Source organism: Saccopteryx leptura, chromosome 3 (assembly GCF_036850995.1).
Source record: "Saccopteryx leptura isolate mSacLep1 chromosome 3, mSacLep1_pri_phased_curated, whole genome shotgun sequence".
Classification (NCBI taxonomy): domain Eukaryota; kingdom Metazoa; phylum Chordata; class Mammalia; order Chiroptera; family Emballonuridae; genus Saccopteryx; species Saccopteryx leptura.
This window is the reverse complement of record NC_089505.1, coordinates 142,873,265-142,891,733: the sequence shown is the minus strand read 5'-3', so window position 1 is coordinate 142,891,733 and position 18,469 is coordinate 142,873,265.

The following is an 18,469-nucleotide window of genomic DNA, read 5'->3' as shown; positions in this document are numbered from 1 at the left end:
AGGTACATTGTTCTGGCCTTTGTGCCCCCACGTGGTATTTTTTGGAAGAGCCACACTCAAGGGGCCAAAGAGCCGCATGTGGCTCGTGAGCCACAGTTTGCCAACCAGGGATCTAGCACCATGATTACTACAAAACTGATACTCAATATATTATAATATTTCTCTTTATTCTTTCTCTATTTAGGTAACTTTATGTGGAAATAAAATAATCAAAAGAATAGCTACATATTCCAGGAGAACTAAAAAGAGCAAAGATAAATTGGCAAAAGTAAAATTTTATTCTCAGAAAATCTGTGGATAAGGTTACTGCCTACCAAAGACGTTGACTTTCTGAGTATAAAATTTTGTTATAAACATTTTTTTTGCCTCTCTCAGTGCTACTGGAATCTGTAGCTATTCTTTCTCTTACTATATTTCCACAAAATGTTACCTAAATCAAAACACAAACATGGTAGGAACGCCATTTTTTTCCAAGTCTACACATTTGAAATGATGTTCTCAATCAGAGCCAGACCCCAAATCACACAGGCCAAGACTGAAATGGGTCTAGCCCAGTGAAAATTAGGCATATACTAGAACAACCCTGCTCTAAGCTCATTCTTCGCACTGCCTATCTACTAAATATCTGACAGGATACAATCAAATAATGGCAAACAATTGGCTTTGTAGGCTATATAAGAGTTTATAGAGCTCTTTTTACTTGTGGTTTTCCACAAAACACACTTGAGAAGTCTCTGAAGTAATCAAGGCAAACGTTACTACTATTCCCATTTAGATGAATAAACCCAGTCTCTGGGAATCAAAGTCCCTAACCAAGTATAAATGTTGGAACCAGAATCCAAATTCATGTTTATATGGCATTCAAGCTTAATCTCTTTCCTTTGTGCTGAGTTGCAGTCAAGTCAGCTAAATCTCCTAAGGCTTTATTCTTTTCTTTTCTTTTTTTTATTAAGTGAGAGGAGGGGAGACAGAGAAACAGACTCCCACATGCGCCCCAGCAGGGATTCAGCTGGAAAATCCCCTATAGAAAACCATGCTCTGCCCATCTCTAGGCCATTGCTCCATTGCTTGGCAGCTGAGCTATTTCTGGCACTTGAGTCAGAGGTCAGGGAACCATGCCAGTGCCTGGGGCCACCTTGTTCAAGCCAATCAAGCCATGACTGCAGGAGGAGGAGAGAGAGGGGGAGAGGGAGGAGAGAGAAGAAGATGGTCACTTCTCCTATGTGCCCTGACCAGGAATCAAACCTGGGCCAGCCACATGCCAGGCCAATGTGCTACCACTGAGCCAACCAGAGCTTTTTTTCTCACATGAATTGCTTTTAGGTAGGTTTTTTCTCATTCAGAATTTGTGTAGTTAAATGTTGAGCCCAAGTGTAAAATTTAATGTGCATCCCTTCAAAATTATATCTTGATAATTTTTAACATTATTGCAATCTAGAAATCCCTTTGACTTATGCCCAAAGCATTTTTTTATCCTTCCTAGCTTTTCATCATCAAGATTTGACAAGCTTGTCTGCTATGCTTTTATTCAGTCATTTGAAGTGTTATCCAATAGTACAGGTATAGAAACAAAATCCTATAGCACATGATTTTAGAAATACATTAAGTTTGACACCATCTATTAATCAACATAGAGTATAGATAAAATAAGCAGTCAAACAAAATAGAAACAGACTCATAGATACAGAGAACATAATGACAGCTGTCAGAAGAGAGGGGGATTGGGGAGCTGGGTGAAAAAGGTAAAGGGATTAAGCAAAAAATAGTAATAATAAACTCATAGACACAGACAGCAGTGTGGTGATTGCAGGAGAAAAAGGGGGGAGTGGGGGAAAGTAGAAGAAGGTAACAAGGAAGATAAATGATAATGAAAGGAAACGACTTTAGGTGTTAAATACACAATGCAATATACGGATGATGCAGTATAGAATTGTGCACTTGGAACGTATGTAATTTTATTAATCAATATTATCCCATAAATACAATAATTGTTTTAAATGTTAAGTATTATTATTCTAATTGGCAATATTTTACATATAGGCCAGTTTTGAGTTCAGGTAACCATGTTATATAACAACAGATTTTCCCCTATACCAGAAGGTTTGGTAAAATGAAAGAGTCACCTGCTCCACTTTAAGAAGGAACTTTCTTCCTAGCTGCAGGGAGAACAGGAGCAGATTCTACACATCTCCAGCTTTCAGCTTCAGCTACAGAGGCCCCTTGTCCTGGGTCATACCCTTCGGGACAGCCTACATGAAGTGACTGGATGTGGAGGATCATTAAGACCCTGCCATTTCTGTCCAATATGGGACAACTTAAACAGGCAATATTTTTTCCACAGCTCCTGACAAGGGCTTTTATTAGAATTTGACTTCTTCCTTTGCCCAGTCCTGCTTCTTTTTCATGTGCTAATCCCTACCTCTTGCATCTCAATCTTTGTTTCAGCATCTGCTTCTGAAAAACTAAACCTGTGACAGATAGTATTGTTAAATGTGCAGCTGAAATCAAGTCACAATGCTTATGCTCTATTGGTTCTGTACCTCTACCAAACAAATAAAAACAAACACATCCATCCATCTATCCATTCATACATACATACATAAGCAAAGACAAATAGTTTTGTTTAACTTGAGTTTTGCTTAAGAATTCCTTTTTTTGTTACCTTGGAGTTATCAATTTCTTTTCAAAGAACTAACATTGTGCCTGCTGAACAAAGCATAGTGCTTCTTATACCCTTCCCCTCTTTTCCATCCCTACTTCTCTGCTCAGGTTTGGACTTTCATCCTTGTATTAGTTGGTTCAGGCTGCTGTAATGAAGTACCACAGACAGGGTAGCTTAAACAACAGAAACTTATTTCTTCACAATTCTGGAGGCTGAAAATCCAAAATCAAGGTTATGTCTTTACATAATCCTCTCCTCTCAAATGTGTGCTAGACCTGGGGACTTGCTTCTAATGAACAAAATATAGCATAATCAATAAGCTATCACTTATAAGTTTACGTTACAAAAAGACTATGGCTTCATCTTGGGCACCTTCTCTTGCTTGTTTACTCAGGAAGAAGTTAACAGGCATGTGCATGTTTCCCTGTGATGGAAAGCTTTTGTCTCACAGCCACCAAGTACCTGAGCTTGGATGGGGACTGTCCTTGGATCAAGCCTTGAAATGACTACAACCGGGCCAGCAACCTGCTTTCAGGACTATTAAGAAGCTTGAGCTAGAGGCACCTAGTGAAGCCATGGTGGGATTCCTGACCCACAGAAACTTTGAGATAATAAGTGTTTGCTGTTGTAAAGCACAACTTTAGGGGTAATTTGTTATACAGCAATCAATAACTCATCTCTATTCTATCACCCACACTACTGCAATAGCCTTCTAAAACATTTCTCTGCCCACAGACTCCTCCTAGTACATCCTTCATGCCATGTCAGAATTATTTGGCACAGGTCAAATCATTTTATTTTCTAACTTTGAACATTTCAATAATTTCTGTCTCTTTATGAACATCTAGACTTTTAACATGGATCTTCAGAATTTGATCTCAATCCATTTTTTTAAATATAACCTTCTATTATATCCTTCAAGAAAGGCTATGTTCTAGCCAAAACAAAACAAATTCTTATATTTTCTATTTCATGCTATATTATCATTTGGGGATGTTAATATTCATCTTCTCCATCAAGTTTCTTATCTTTCAAGGACAATTTCAAATGCTACCTTTTGGACACACAGACCTCAATTAGTTCTGATGAAAATGAATTTCTCTTGTCTTCTGTTTCCTCTACCCATTATTTGTATCTCAACAATAGCATCTGTTTTAATTCACTTTGTATTATATAGTAGAATATCCTTTTGTGATAGTCTATTTGAAGACACTCCTTAAAGAGACAAACTTTGTATTAATCATCTTTTTTTTCTCCACATTATCAATAAAGTATTTGGCACATGATAGTTGCTCAATTGTAAGTTGATTCAATTAATTCTAAAGTTATCTTGGGAACAGATTTATCTACCCATGACCTACTTACTCTTTACTCTCTAAAGTAAAATATTATAACATCAGATAGATCACTGTTTATATCTAAATTGAAGTCTCTGCCACCCTACTAATCATAAGATTTTTCTTTTTTTTCTTTTCTTTCTTTCTTCTTTCCCTCCCTCCCTCCTTCCCTCCTCCCCTCCCTCCCTCCCTCCCTTCCTCCTTTCTTTCTCTCTTCTTTCCTTCCTTCCTTCCTTCCTTCCTTCCTTCCTTCCTTCCTTCCTTCCTTCCTCCCTCCCTCCCTCCCTCCCTCCCTCCCTCCCTTCCTTCCTTCCTTCCTTCCTTCCTTCCTTCCTTCCTTCCTTCCTTCCTTCCTTCCTTCCTTCCTTCCTTCTTCTATTAAGTAAGAGGAGAGGAGATAGAGAGACAAACTCCCGCATGCACCTCAATGGGGATCCATCTGGCAAGCCCCATCTGGGGCCAGTGCTCAAATGAATCAACTAAGCCACTGGCTGTGAGAGGGCAAGAGGGAGAGAACAGGGAGAGGGAGGGGAAGAGAAGCAGATGGTTGCTTCTCCTGTGTGCCTTAACCGGGGATTGAACCCAGGGCATCTGCACACTGGGCCAAAGCTTTATCCACTGAGCCAACCAGTCAGGGCCAAGATTTTACTTTTCTATATCACTCAAGCTAGGGGATAAAGAAGGCCAAATGGAAAGAGGAAAGGACTGTAGATAGAAAAGATGAAAGCAATATCACAGGAAAAAATGATTTTTTTTCATCCAATTCCTTTTCAGCATGTTGGTAAGGGGGAAAGGGGAGATTTAATGTAAAATAGACTAGATACACATACTAGGGTCAAATCCTTTTAACTTATGGTTCCTATGACTTCAATTCCTTTAGGGGCAAAGTGAAAGCAATCAGAGTGGCTGTCACGCAAGTTGTTAAGGGGGATGAACAACCTGGTTAAGACGCTCCGCAGTGATGGTGTTCTTTTGCTTCACTGCCCTGCATTGTCCTGGAACTTCATTTCATTTCCAAGTGCTTCAAACTTTGCTTAATAATAATCAAAAGAATTTAAAACATAGGTAAGAAGTAAATGAGAAGGAAAGAAAGATTGTTAAGGAACAGGGAAGAGAAGAGGCAAAGATCAGAAAAAGAGAAAAGGGGGGGGGAAGAAAATAAAATATAATCACAGATGTATAGGGTTACTTATTCATTTTACATTCCCCATATAGCATGGAGACCTCAGTAACATGGAGAATCATCCCAGATGCACTTACATGTAAAAAAGTTGTGCTGGCAGAGTAAGTAAACCACAGGAAACCTTTGTTATCACCTGTGGTATGTCCCCAAAACCCACTATCCCTATCCTTTTTTAAGTCTTGGTGGGATGGGTTTAATCTGCCAGTGAATTTCTTTGATCTTATGGAGGTTCTAAATCAGTACAAAACAGATTACATCACACAAGTTCCTTACTATAATTAAATATATATATATCAAGCTTTGTCTCTTAAGGGGCTTCCAGAGAAATGTTGCAAGTCACTTTTACCATACAAAGGACTGATTGAGCTCAGAACCCCGAGACTGTGCTGTTCTAAAAAAGGTAAGCCAGCAGGTGCCAGGTTTGAGGCATATGAAGTAAGACCTGACTACAGTTACAGCTTGAGGTCCTTCAGACTGTCCTATCCTGTAGTCTCCAGCATATGTTATGCTGTGGTATTGAATTATTGCTCTTTTTCCATTCTCTCATCAAAATTTTTTTCACCATAAAAGAGACTATTCTGTTTAAATGGAACATTCTACTCAATCTAAAAATGGAAACTCAGGGAAATATGCTATTTGAGGAATCATAAAATTGACATTTAAAAAAAAAAACTAATTTCTCCTACCACAGGCAGAAAATCTTCAAGATGATCATGGGAAAAATATTCTATCCCATAAATGAAATAGCATACTTATTTTACTTTTTAGATGACAAGGCTAAACAACTTGTAAGCCAGAAATGGATATTTCAGATACCTACAGAAACCCATTATATGTCATTAAGAGATACCATAAATCGGTGCTATATTTTCTCTTAAAGATCAAAGGCTGTCAGGAAGTTTTCCAAATACCTGAATTCCAATGACACCATCTAAACTCCTAATGCAAGAGGAGTGAGGCTCAAATAAACTTGAGATGAATTCTGAGCTCCAAGAAGAAGCTCATCTAATACATGACTGCAGGACAGTCCTAAGACAGATAGCTTAATAGCATTGACATTATAGGACAGACAGCTTTTTCAGAATACGCAGATTTGATCTTCTACATTCTAATCATACTCCCAAGGAACTTGGTCAAATTTTCTGAACTTAGGTTCTCAATAATTTCCCTTCCTAATCTATAGCCTGGCCTTCTAGGATAGAAATATAAGTTTATAATGGGACTGATATTCAAAGATATTTACAATAGGAACATACCTGTTATTAAAATGCTAAAATACTCTTTAGCGTTTGATAAAGCCCCAGAGTACTACCACTATGACCGACCACTCTGTCACCATCCCCAGGAGCCTCTAAATCTTCCTACATGCCAGCACCTAGAGAATTACTGTATAACATCACAATGGGATGTGCTCTAGGACACAGCATCATCACTGTATGACAGGTGTTCCTTCTGGTTGATTGGTTCTGGCTTTAGTAGCTAAACCTATTGAATAGTAGTTCTGTTTGAACCCAGAAGAAAATAAAAATGAATCAAATGGGTGGGTGTGATACAATAGGAGGTAATTAAAAATGTGGGACACTGGCATGCATATAGCCCTTAAAGAAGAAGTTACTAGATAGCTGTGGAAGATTGTGGTCATATGGGACTGTAGCTGAGGGTGCTAAATTTTCTTATATTTCAAGAGAATCCAGAAATTTTGAGGTTAATTGTAAACTTCTCAATTTCTTAACATTGACAACAATTATAGATGTTTACAGAATACTGTGTGAGCCAAAGCAAACCACGTGGCCCTTGGACTGTAAACTTGTGACTTAGACATTAGGTAACATGAAGGTTTTGTGACTTTGTCAGAGCTTCTTCATCTGTCATACTTGAAGCAAGCCCAGAGAAAAAAATTGGCTCTCTATCTCTCTCTTTCTCTCTCTCTCTTTCTCTTTTTGTTAAGTGTGAGGCAGGGAGGCAGATCAACAACAGACTCTTGCATGCATCACAACCAGGACCCACCCAGCAAGCCCCCTAGGAGGGATGCTCTGCCCATCTGGGGCCACTGCTCAATTGCTCAAGCAACCAAGCTTCATATTCATTTTGAAATATCCCCTAATTTTTGTGAGCATTATATTTTAGTGCCAAAGGCAAGTCGTGGAGTCCTCTTAGCACCTGGGACCAACTTACTCAAACCATTCAAGCCACGGCTGCAGGAAGGAAAGAGAGAGAGAGAGAGAGAAGGAAAGGGGTAGGGTGGAGAAGCAGATGGTCACTTCTCCTGTGTACCCTAACTGGAAATTGAACCTGGGACTGCCACATACCAGGTTGATGCTCTACTGCTCTACCACTGAGCCAACTGGCCAGGGCCAAATTTGGCACTCTCAATTATATAATTATGAGTAATTTCCAAATGCAATTCAAATAACTAAGTAAAACTAAGAATTATATCAAACTTCTTTTTTATCATATTTTAAGTTTTGCCAAGTGTTAATAAGTACATTGTCTCAGATTTTTCTCACAGATATTGTTTTCATAGCTGAGGAAAGTGAATCCAAAATAACTGTGAAACCTGCTTTAATGTCACCCAAATACATGATGAAACTAGGTCTTGATTTACTAATGGATCTGTTCTTCCAACACTTTTAAATTGCCCACCTTACTTTCAAATTCACTGATAATCCCAGGCAATTACCCCAGAATAATCACCTTTTGGAGTCTATGTTTTATATTCATTGGAAATTATCTTTTAATATATTGATATATCCAAATCACTACTTAAGGCCAAAACATGTGTTTGTGATAGACTGGATTATTGATCCCATTCTTTAATGAAATTATACATCAAGCTCTCTACCATGTGACTTTGTAAGGCCTCCATTGTTGTCAGAACATAGCTCCCTAACAAACTGATATTGGACTTGGCCAAATGAATTTTTCCTCAAATAAAAGAGAGCAAAAGTGATATTGTTCCATTTTCTAGCTGAGGGCTTAAGGGGCATTATATGTTTCCACTTCTTCTCCTGACCTCATGTGATCTGCCTAAGAGGAGCATCTCTCCATTCTCCTCTGCTCCTTATTTAGTTACAGAAGGAGACATGTCAAGCAGACCCACATCTGACCTGTAGCCTAGAGCAAAGCCCAAACTAACTGAGTCAAGATCTGCAGAAGTGGCCTGACCTGTGGTGGCGCAGTGGATAAAGCGTCGGCCTGGAAATGCTGAGGTCGCCAGTTCGAAACCCTGGGCTTGCCTGGTCAAGGCACATATGGGAGTTGATGTTTCCAGCTCCTCCTCCCCTTCTCTCTCTCTGTCTCTCCTCTCTCTCTCCCTCTCCTCTCTAAAATGAATAAAAAAAAAAAAAAAAAAAAAAAAAAGATCTGCAGAAGTGCATATGACCCACAGGTCCATGAATGAGAAAAATAAATACTTGCTGACATAAGCTACTGTGGTTTAGGGAGGTTGTTTGTCATGTAGTATTATTGCAGCAATTCCTGACTACAGTACTGTTATAATCACCTCTGTGAAAAAGAGAATTTCCATGTTTACACCTTTGAAAATTTATTGAAACAACAGAGAAAACTCCAGAAACAGCTCAATAATAATATAAGAAGAATATGTAGTTTTGGAGAATGGTGTTATTATATCATCCAAGCCAGTATTTCTAAGGACAAATAAGGCTCTAAGAAATGAAAACAAAAAGAGGAAAAATATTTTAATAGGAATACAATAAAATTGAGATATCAGGTGACTAATGCCCTTTAAAATCATGAAAATAGAGCATTGTCACTGATCCTTGACGAGGTTGACCATTATCAAAGAAACACATTTGTGAATTATTTTATTTGAAAAAAAAAAGAAAAAGAAAAAACAACAACCAAAGGGGGGAAAAAACCTTTGTTTTCTTTATTAGTTCAATTATTTTCACCTCCAATTGATTGAAACAATTATTTCCACTCTTTGGCTCTTTACGAGATACTTTGAACTAGGGTGAAAATTGCATCTGTGAGAGAAGAGTACCATAGTTGTTTTTAACTTGGGATATGCTTAGAATCATCCAGGAAGCTTTTTTTAAAAAAAGATGTGCCTGTCTCCCAGGAGTTCTGATTTAATTGGTCTGGGTAATGCTGTGGAAAAGGTAGTGTAAGACAGCTCTCCAGGTGGTTCTAATATGCACCCAGGGTTGAAAACTACCATCCTTACCAGAGATTGCCAATAATAATAATAATAATAAATTAAGAATAATTTTAATCTTGAAATAAAAGGCCCAGGAAAATATCTTGGCTAATAAAATAAAAAATTGAATATGTCACCTTTTCAATTAACACTTTCTTTGATGTAAAGTACCAACTGAGTGATTAACACATCTTACCCATTCCAGTGAAAAATAAGCTGATCCTATCAGCTCAAAGGTCAACCATTTTCATATTTTTCATTCTCAATCATTGACTCAAGACAAAAAAGTGAATTTTCTTTGTTTGAAATGTCTTGATAACTGAATCTCAAATTATAAGTGAACTACATGAAATCATGAGATTTTTGTGTTGTTTTGTAAATGTAATATATTTTCTGGCTTTTGAATATGACACTGATAAACACTTTGAACACCAAGGGCAATTGGTGTTCAAAGTATTTATCACCTCTTATAAGCTCAGAGTCACAGTGGCATTCTTGATCCACTATTTTCAAAAGGTTCCAATATGCTCAGTTACAATACATGTTCACAGCATACAGAGTTCTTGCTAAATGAGATCTGCTATATAATCTAAGAACATGTTACCAATTTTTCAAAAGTTTGAAAGGACAGAAAAACATATAATGCTACACATTACTGATTATAATTTAGGAGTCTTGGAGCTGGAAGGTGTAATTTGTAGGCTAAAGTTAAGTGCTAAGCTTACTCGAGGAACCAGTTTCATTCACATACTTCTCCCAATACATATTTCCTAAATTCTGGTACCAAATCCTAAGAATTCTCTCTCAGAGCTGTTATCTGTATACACCATTGCACATCTACCATTATAGTCTTTCTGCCACTGGCATCATTTAGTCCCCCATCATCGTGGCCACCATTCTATTGTCCATGGTGCCTCAAGGGTTAGCTTTGTAAAACCTAAATATGACATAGTACTGCCATGCATTGAAAGGTTTTGGTTACGCTTGACCAGGCGATGGCGCAGTGGATAGAGCATCGGACTGGGATGTAGAAGACCCAGGTTCGAGACCCCGAGATCACCAGCCTGAGCGCGGGCTCATCTGGTTTGAGCAAAAAAGCTCACCAGCTTGGGCCCAAGGTCGCTGGCTTGAGCAAGGAGTTACTCAGTCTGCTGAAGGCCCACGTCAAGGCACATATGAGAAAGCAATCAATGAACAACTAAGGTGTTGCAATGTGCAACGAAAAACTAATAATTGATGCTTCTCATCTCTCCATTCCTGTCTGTCTGTCCCTGTCTATCCCTCTCTCTGACTCTCTCTCTGTTTCTGTAAAAAAAAAAAAGGGTTTTGGTTTCTTATATAAAACAGTATCAATTCCAAAATTCATTGCTTTGCATATATGGTCATTTGTAATCTGGGCCCGACATAACCTCTTTCTCTTCCATGCACCCTATAGTTATGTTGCTACGAATGGCCAGCTGCATGGTTGTTCAACCTATGCAGTCCCACTGGGTCCTGTCCTCAGAAGAGTCCCTCATTTGGTTTAATGTTCTGTTGTTGACTTCTTAAAATTCTTAATAATTCTGTCTTTGAACTCGTGTTTTATAAGTGAAGTAGAATGTAACCATGGAGTATGTGCATGAGCAGATGAGGTAGGTACACCTACAATACACACCTGCAGTCCTTGGCTGCTCTAGCCACAAATAGCTTTGTGACGTCCCAATGCACACAAAAGTCCACTGAACTTACAGTATGTAGGAGTTTAGTGGGGTTCCAAGCAAGTTCAGGTTATGAGTGTTACATCTACAACTAAGTGAGTAGGTTTACTGATAGCCTTGAGAATTCACACTTTCTGTTTGAACAAGAATTTACTTTCATTGCAAAAACAAGGCAATAACATTCTGAACAACACTAATGACCAAAAAAATCCTATTTGTGTTACTTTCCTGTATTAACCAGCTACTTATTGAACATGATGATGGAGAAGGAAGGAAGAAATAAGAAAACCTATAGTTTCCTTTCAGTCTTTTTTACTGAGAGTGGTGGTAGAATGTGCCCATATCAAGATGAGAAATAGAAACAACTGAATTAGTTGTGTTGCATTTTTCATTGCTAGGGTAAGAGCAAAATGTATATGCATGTTTTTTTATGAAGAAATATAATTTTGATGATTCTGCATATGAGTTAAATACTGTAGTCCTATTTGCATTTAAAACTGGCATTGTGCATTAGAAAGATGAATGGTAAAATTCTTAACAAAAAATTTAATATTTCTTTTCTTAGAACAGCATTAAATGGCAAGTAAAAATATCATGACAATTCAAGAAAGAGACAGTGGAACAAAACTTTAATGGCATTTTTCCTGCTTTAAAAAAAGGGGGGAGGAGTTGTACATCTTCATTTTGTCACTAAGCTCTGAAAATTATGTAGCCAGCCCTGATCACTCAACTTCTTGCTCTTCAAAATACTAAGCCCCTTTCACAGCACATATATTCTTCTACCTACATTACTTCTCTCCTTCTGAACCTGAAAATCCCTACTCATTCTTCAAAGTTCAATGTAAATGGCACATTCTCTATGAAAAAATTCTCAAAACCTCTAAGACAGAGTTGGGTACTGCTTTCTCATTATAATCTATGAGGCCTTTGAAGGTGGGGCTTTGGAACTCTTACAATATCTACCACATAACTAGGCATTCAATTTTTAAAAATGTATTGCGTGAGATGGTAGTCAAGGAAGCTAAGTGGAAAAGGGATTTATAGTCTAAGATTTGTCCTAGAATCTTACACTCACCTAGGGCTCGCACTGCTTATGTCACTTGGACTCGTACTTGCTGTCTAATGAAAGCACTTGTAATTTAAAATTTTTCTGCTTACTGAGTCAAGACCCCTTTATCTGCTCCTTTCAAGATGTAAGTATGACTGGTACAGCCAAAGGTGATCTTATTTCCAGCCATTAAACAATATTAATTTCATGGGCTACAGAGAGAAGAAGCTTATGCAAATGAATATGATTTTGCTGGCACACAGTTTATTAATATGAATAAGTTAGCAATTCGTGATCCATAGCCTTTGCCAATAGGTATGATTCATAAGGTTAAGGTTATTTTTCTTTCCTGAAAAAAAACTCATATTAATATGCAGATAACTATTCAGAGGTAGGCTCAGGACCACTCATATTCTAAACAGCTTCCTCTACCGCATGAAAAGTCAATGAACTGCAAAGCAAATATGAAAAGGAAATCTGAATGTCTCTGTGTAATTTCACAGAACTCAGAGTGGGCACAAGGCTACTACCTGCTGAACTTGATCTAACACTCTAACCCATTCAAGAATGTGTCAGACATATCTACTCTAATGTGTAACACTTCTGAGAATGGAAATGCAATTTTTCACAGTGAAGAATGCTGATGGTATTTCTTGTGCTCACGAGAAACCTTAATAATTTTCGTGCATCAATAGTGCACATAGGTCATGAAGCTTTCATAATAATATCTGGGAAGCATATAATATGAAATATATTTATGAAGGACAAAATGAAAAATCACTTACTAAAATAGGTATTTATCATGCCTGATATGTACTCATCCTTCTTTGCTTAAAGTCATTTTTCCCAGAGAGAATACTATTAATTTGGTGTCCCTGACATGGCAGTTTTGTGTTGTTTCTATTACAGTGGGGTGGAGACGTATACTTTAAAATTAAAATGTAAATATGTGAGACACTTGTTAAGGTAAATTTAAAAAAAAAGGATTTTTTTCAAACTGAGAAATGCCTGGGTGTATATATAGAAATCTACCTTTTGAGTATAGTCTAGCAGGATGATATTCTGAAATATCAAGATTATTAACCTAGATCCCAAAAAGGAAAGTAAGAATTCTTAAAATCTGAAGAATAAAAAGTATAGATGATTTAGTCCATTTTTTCAGCCATGCTGAAAATGTCTCTCTAGTCAGCATAAAGAATATGAGAGCAAGTAAGATTATACGAATGAACAATGAACAAAGCACAATCAAGAAATACACTTACAATCAACAATAGTCCTGCCATTTCTTCTTTCAGGATATCTTTTTTTTATCTGTTTAACTTTTTTCTATTTTCATTTCCAAAAATATAATGAAGGTCAACATTAAGTCATATCTGGATTCCTTAAAAATCACCCTAACTACCACATCTCCAGATAAACTCCTAATTTTTCATACTATAACCAAAGTACTATTTTTGATGCATTTCTGATCAATTGCCCCAAAAGCTTATATTTCTGCAGTGATTTTTCCATTTCTCTCAAGTTCTAAACCCTAGATGTGCCTTAGGCAGCCCTTCTGGCTCCTGGGGCTGCTTCTATCTCAAGTCTCAGTTTCCTCTACCTTTTCTCTATCTCATCTTTCTTCCCTAAAATTTAGTCATTCTGAACTCTTAACCCCAATCATGATTTTCTCCAGTTTGGTCCGACGAACTCCTTATTGAAGAAACAACTATTCCTTGAAAATGATGATAGTAAGGATAATTTCTTCCCTCCAGATTAGATCTTCAAGATATGTATGCTCTATCATCTTATATTTTTATTTTCATAATACTTATCACAATTATGATTATTTGTTCAATGTCTATATTTTCTACTTTATGATCTGTGAGGGTATGGGTTAACTGGTTTGTATACTTCTCTATAGCTAGTGTCCAACAGTATTTGATAAATAAAAGCTGCTTAGTGTTTGCTAAGCTAATTGAAAACAAAGTTCAAATGCCTACTAGGGAACTGTGAATGCCAGCTACAGATTTTGGATTTGATTCTGTAGAGCAGTGACTTTCAACCTTTTTTGAGCCACGGCACATTTTTTACATTTACAAAATCCTGGGGCACACCACCTACCAAAATGACACAGAATGACACTCTAACACAGTACATATTATACATATAGTTAATAATATAGTTTCTAAATGTATTTATACTCACTTAGTGTGAAACCTGGACCTGTTTTGATGAACACAAAAGGGATATCCTGGCAGGAATGGTAGAAAGACACACATGAAGCTCTTCCTCAACAGTTCTCAGTCTCTCTCTGTTTTTAGTTTTTATCGCAGTCAAGCTTGAGAAGCTCAGCTCACATAGATATGTGGTTGAAAACGGGAGCAATGTCAAAATAGCTTTGTTGGCCAGAATGGGGAACTCCTTGGCAACAGATAACCAAAAACTTTCCAAAGGAAGATCAGCAAACTTTAGTTTTAAACCACGATCTTGTTTCAGTTCAATTAGTTCCTCTTGCTCCTTTAAAGTCATGTCCTTTCCAGCAATGGATACTGAGCTGTATGGGTCCCTAACCCAGTCAAGGCATTCTGTGAAGGCTGAAGAGAAATAAAGTGACAATGGCTTCTCAAGAGTTTCCAAATGTCTGCCAATCACCTCGCACATTGCAGCAGTGTTGCCATCATGCTGTTTCTCGGTGAGCGGGAACATCTCAAGGTTGCCACACTGCATATGTTGTTGCCAGAGCTGCACCTTTGAACAGAATCCATTCATTTTATCAGTGCTTGTAAGCAGGTTTTCATTTTGGCCTTGCATCCGTGTGTTCAGTTCGTTCAGATAATGAAATATATCAGCCAGGTATGCCAGCTTTGCACACCACTCATCACTTGCAAGCAGCTTTGAGTAATCGGACCTCTCATTTTTCAGAAATACTTTAAGTTCCTCTCGCAACTCATACACATGGGCCAGCACTTTGCTGTGCAACAGCCACCAGACCTCCGTGTGGAGCAATAAGATTTTATGTTCCGCTCCCATTTCTTTACACAAAGACGCAAATAAGCGACATCTCAAAGGTCGCTTCTTCACAAAGTTCACTATGCTCACAACATCATCCAACACAGGAGCTAGATCTGCTGGTAAGGTCTTTGCAATGAGGGCCTCACGGTGCAAAAAATAGTGTGTAACAATAACATCGGGGTTTCTTTCTTTGACCCTACTTAGGAAGCCTTTGATGCGCCCAACCATGGCTGCGGCTCCATCAGTGCACCTGTGCAGTTTTCCCATCTAAGCCCGCTTCTATCAAGATATTCCAACGTGACCCGAAATATTTCCTCTCCTGTTGATTTTTCTGGCAGTGCCTTGCAAAATAGGAAGTTTTCTCTAATGGCTTCTCCATCCACAAAACACACATTGGTCAAGAGCTGACCATGTCCACTAATATTCGTCGACTCATCAAGTTGCAAGGCAAATTTCTTACTGATGCGCACCTTTTCCAAAACAACAGTTTCAATGTCCGCAGACATGTCATCAATACGTCTGGCAATTGTGTTATCTGAGAGAGGCACTTTAGCTATCTCTTTGGCTGCGGTAGGGCCAAGCTGGCAGTATCATGTTTCTACCTCAGTGTGGGACTTTTTTGATTTAGCTATGAGTTCAGCAACAAGGTAGCTAGCTTTGAGGGCTCTCTCATTTACCTTTGTGGTTTTTCTCAAAAAAGTTGCCCGTTTCTCATTGTTTGTATGTAAGCGGGCCGTAGTTTGGGGACCCATGTTTAAATTCCCCATGGCACACCTGACCATGTCTCACAGCACACTAGTGTGCCACGGCACACTGGTTGAAAAACACTGCTGTAGAGAATGAAAAGCAAGTGAATCTGTTTGAGCAAGGAAATTACTGAATAACAACCATTGTTAAGAAACAGTAATCTAACAGCTTTCTGGAAAATGGTCATAGATGAAAGGCTACTGTAATAATCCAGTTATGACTAAGTAATTTATAACCTAAGTATATTGCATAGAAGATGGGCAGTGAAAATGAACAGAGATAAAACTATGTCTCAGTGATCCGTGTGACTTGGATGTGAGTTCTTTATTTTCCAAGGCCATTATTTTAAATCTTGTTACAACAACATAGAGGTCATGTTACTGATCACCAGAGTTTAATTATTAGTGACTAAGTGGTGGTTAAAGCTAAGGGTTTCAATGAGATTAGCCCAGAAATATATACGGCAGATATCTTAAAACCAAATATTTCATCATCGTCTTTGATTGATCCTCTTCTTATTTTTTCTCTATCTGTTTTGTCTACATATACACATATATCTCTATATCTATATCTCTGTTTACATCTATCCACAAGTTATTCTTTTTCAATGAGAGGAGGGGAGGCAGAGAGACAGACTTCCTCATGCATCCAGATGGGGATCCACACCTGGCAAGCTGACTAGGCGACAATGCTCTGCCCATCTAGGGTGTTGCTCCATTGCTCAGCAACCAAGCTCTTCTTAGAGCCTGAGGCAGAGGCCATAGATCCATCCTCAGAGCCTGGGACCAACTTGCTCTAATCAAGCCATGGCTGTAAGAGAGGAAGAGAGAGAGAGAGAAGCAAGAGGGGGAGGGGTAGAGAAGCAGGTGGGTGCTTCTCCTGTGTTCCCTGACAAAGAATTGAACCCAGGACTTCCACACACCAGGCTGACGCTCTACCACAGAGACAACCTGCCAGGGCCCAAAAGTTATTCTTATAATCATATTCTTCCTTATGTTCTATATTCCTAGTCAGTAATCAGGGAGGCCATCAATATATATATATATATATATATATATATATATATATATATATATAGCTTCAATTCCTCATAAACCAATGATTCTCAAATATTTTTCTATAATCTCCTATCAAATGTAAATATTTAGCTGCTTATTAACATCTCTATTCTGATGTTCCACAATCAACCCTAACCAAGTATGTCCTGAGCTTATTTATTATTTTTATTGGAGCTGAGGAAAGTAAAGATGGGGAAATGATGTTTGTGCTTAATAGTTTATAGGAAATTTATGAAAACTGCTTCTCTCCACAACACTTAAAGCAGGGGTCTCAAACTCGCGGCCCGCTGAACAATTTTGTGCGGCCCGCAGACTAATCCACGAAGTTCAAAATATTTTGGATAAAATTAAGTAAGCCTAGGGGCCTACTTGTATTTTTCATTTCTCTAGCATCCTAGCTAGATATTAGCTTAGTTAACAGCAGTTGTGATGCGAACTACAGTTTCTGGTCGTTTTGTGACACTGAGTAAACTGCATGTACGATTGTGCTTGTTGTACTGATTTTTTTTTTGTTTTCAACTGCAGTGAGAAAAGTGTTGCGTAACAGTTGCCTTTTGTAGACCTAGTGCAGCCCGCCGAACGGCTGTGATCTTGCTCTGCGGCCCACATGCTGAGTTGAGTTTGAGACCCCTGACTTAAAGTATTACTTTGACTATGTACTGATGAAAAATAACATGGCAGAAGGACAAAATAACACACTCCTAACCAAACTCTACCACAAGCACTTTGTTCTAAGACACAGAAGTTTGTACAAATGTTGAAAAGTAGTATTTGTTCTAAAATATTAATTGAAAAAAATACAATATTCCTTCAGAAGTAAATTTAGAAAAGGCTATAGTTAAAAAGCCTAAAAGGATTCTCTAAAACAAGTCCATTTTTAATGTAATTTTAAAAGCCTCTGATACCCTTAAATAGTGTGCAAATGGAAGCTTCAACTTTTTTACATATTAATGAATTCAAAAATAGTTAAAGTGGCTGTTTTTGCTATTGAAAGGTGCTAAATGGCCAGGTGCTAATCCATGGTTAATTAAAAAAAAACAAAACAAAACAAAAAAACAACAGTATGGATCTCTGTGAAAGCACCATTACCTTTCAATCATTCTGTCTTCAATCAATTAAATGGCACACCTGTGTGGTTAGAGATGAGTTTCTCTATTTTATTTTCCTATTTTTAAAATGCTTAATATATAACACCTGTATCTTTTTCATGCTATGTAACTGGCATAGAGGTCACACAATGTAGTTAATACATACAACAGTACAATCTGGCTTCTGCATGTTATAAATTAGACACTCAGTAATGCTTGTCAAATAAGTGAAGCCATCCATTTTAACTGCTACCCCTAAGTAATCAATTGACTCCTTACAGAACAATCCATTGATTTATTTTTAGTCCTTGACATTTATCTTTATTTCTATCTGCCATATTCCTAGCCAATGGCTAGAGATATACCAGGACAGAGATCCCATACAATGTTAACATCTCTTCATTTGTTTATTATATCCCTGCTGCTTAGAATGCCTACCAACCACATGCCTGTCACTCAGCCTGGTGGAAAATTAATCCATCATTGAAGTGTCACT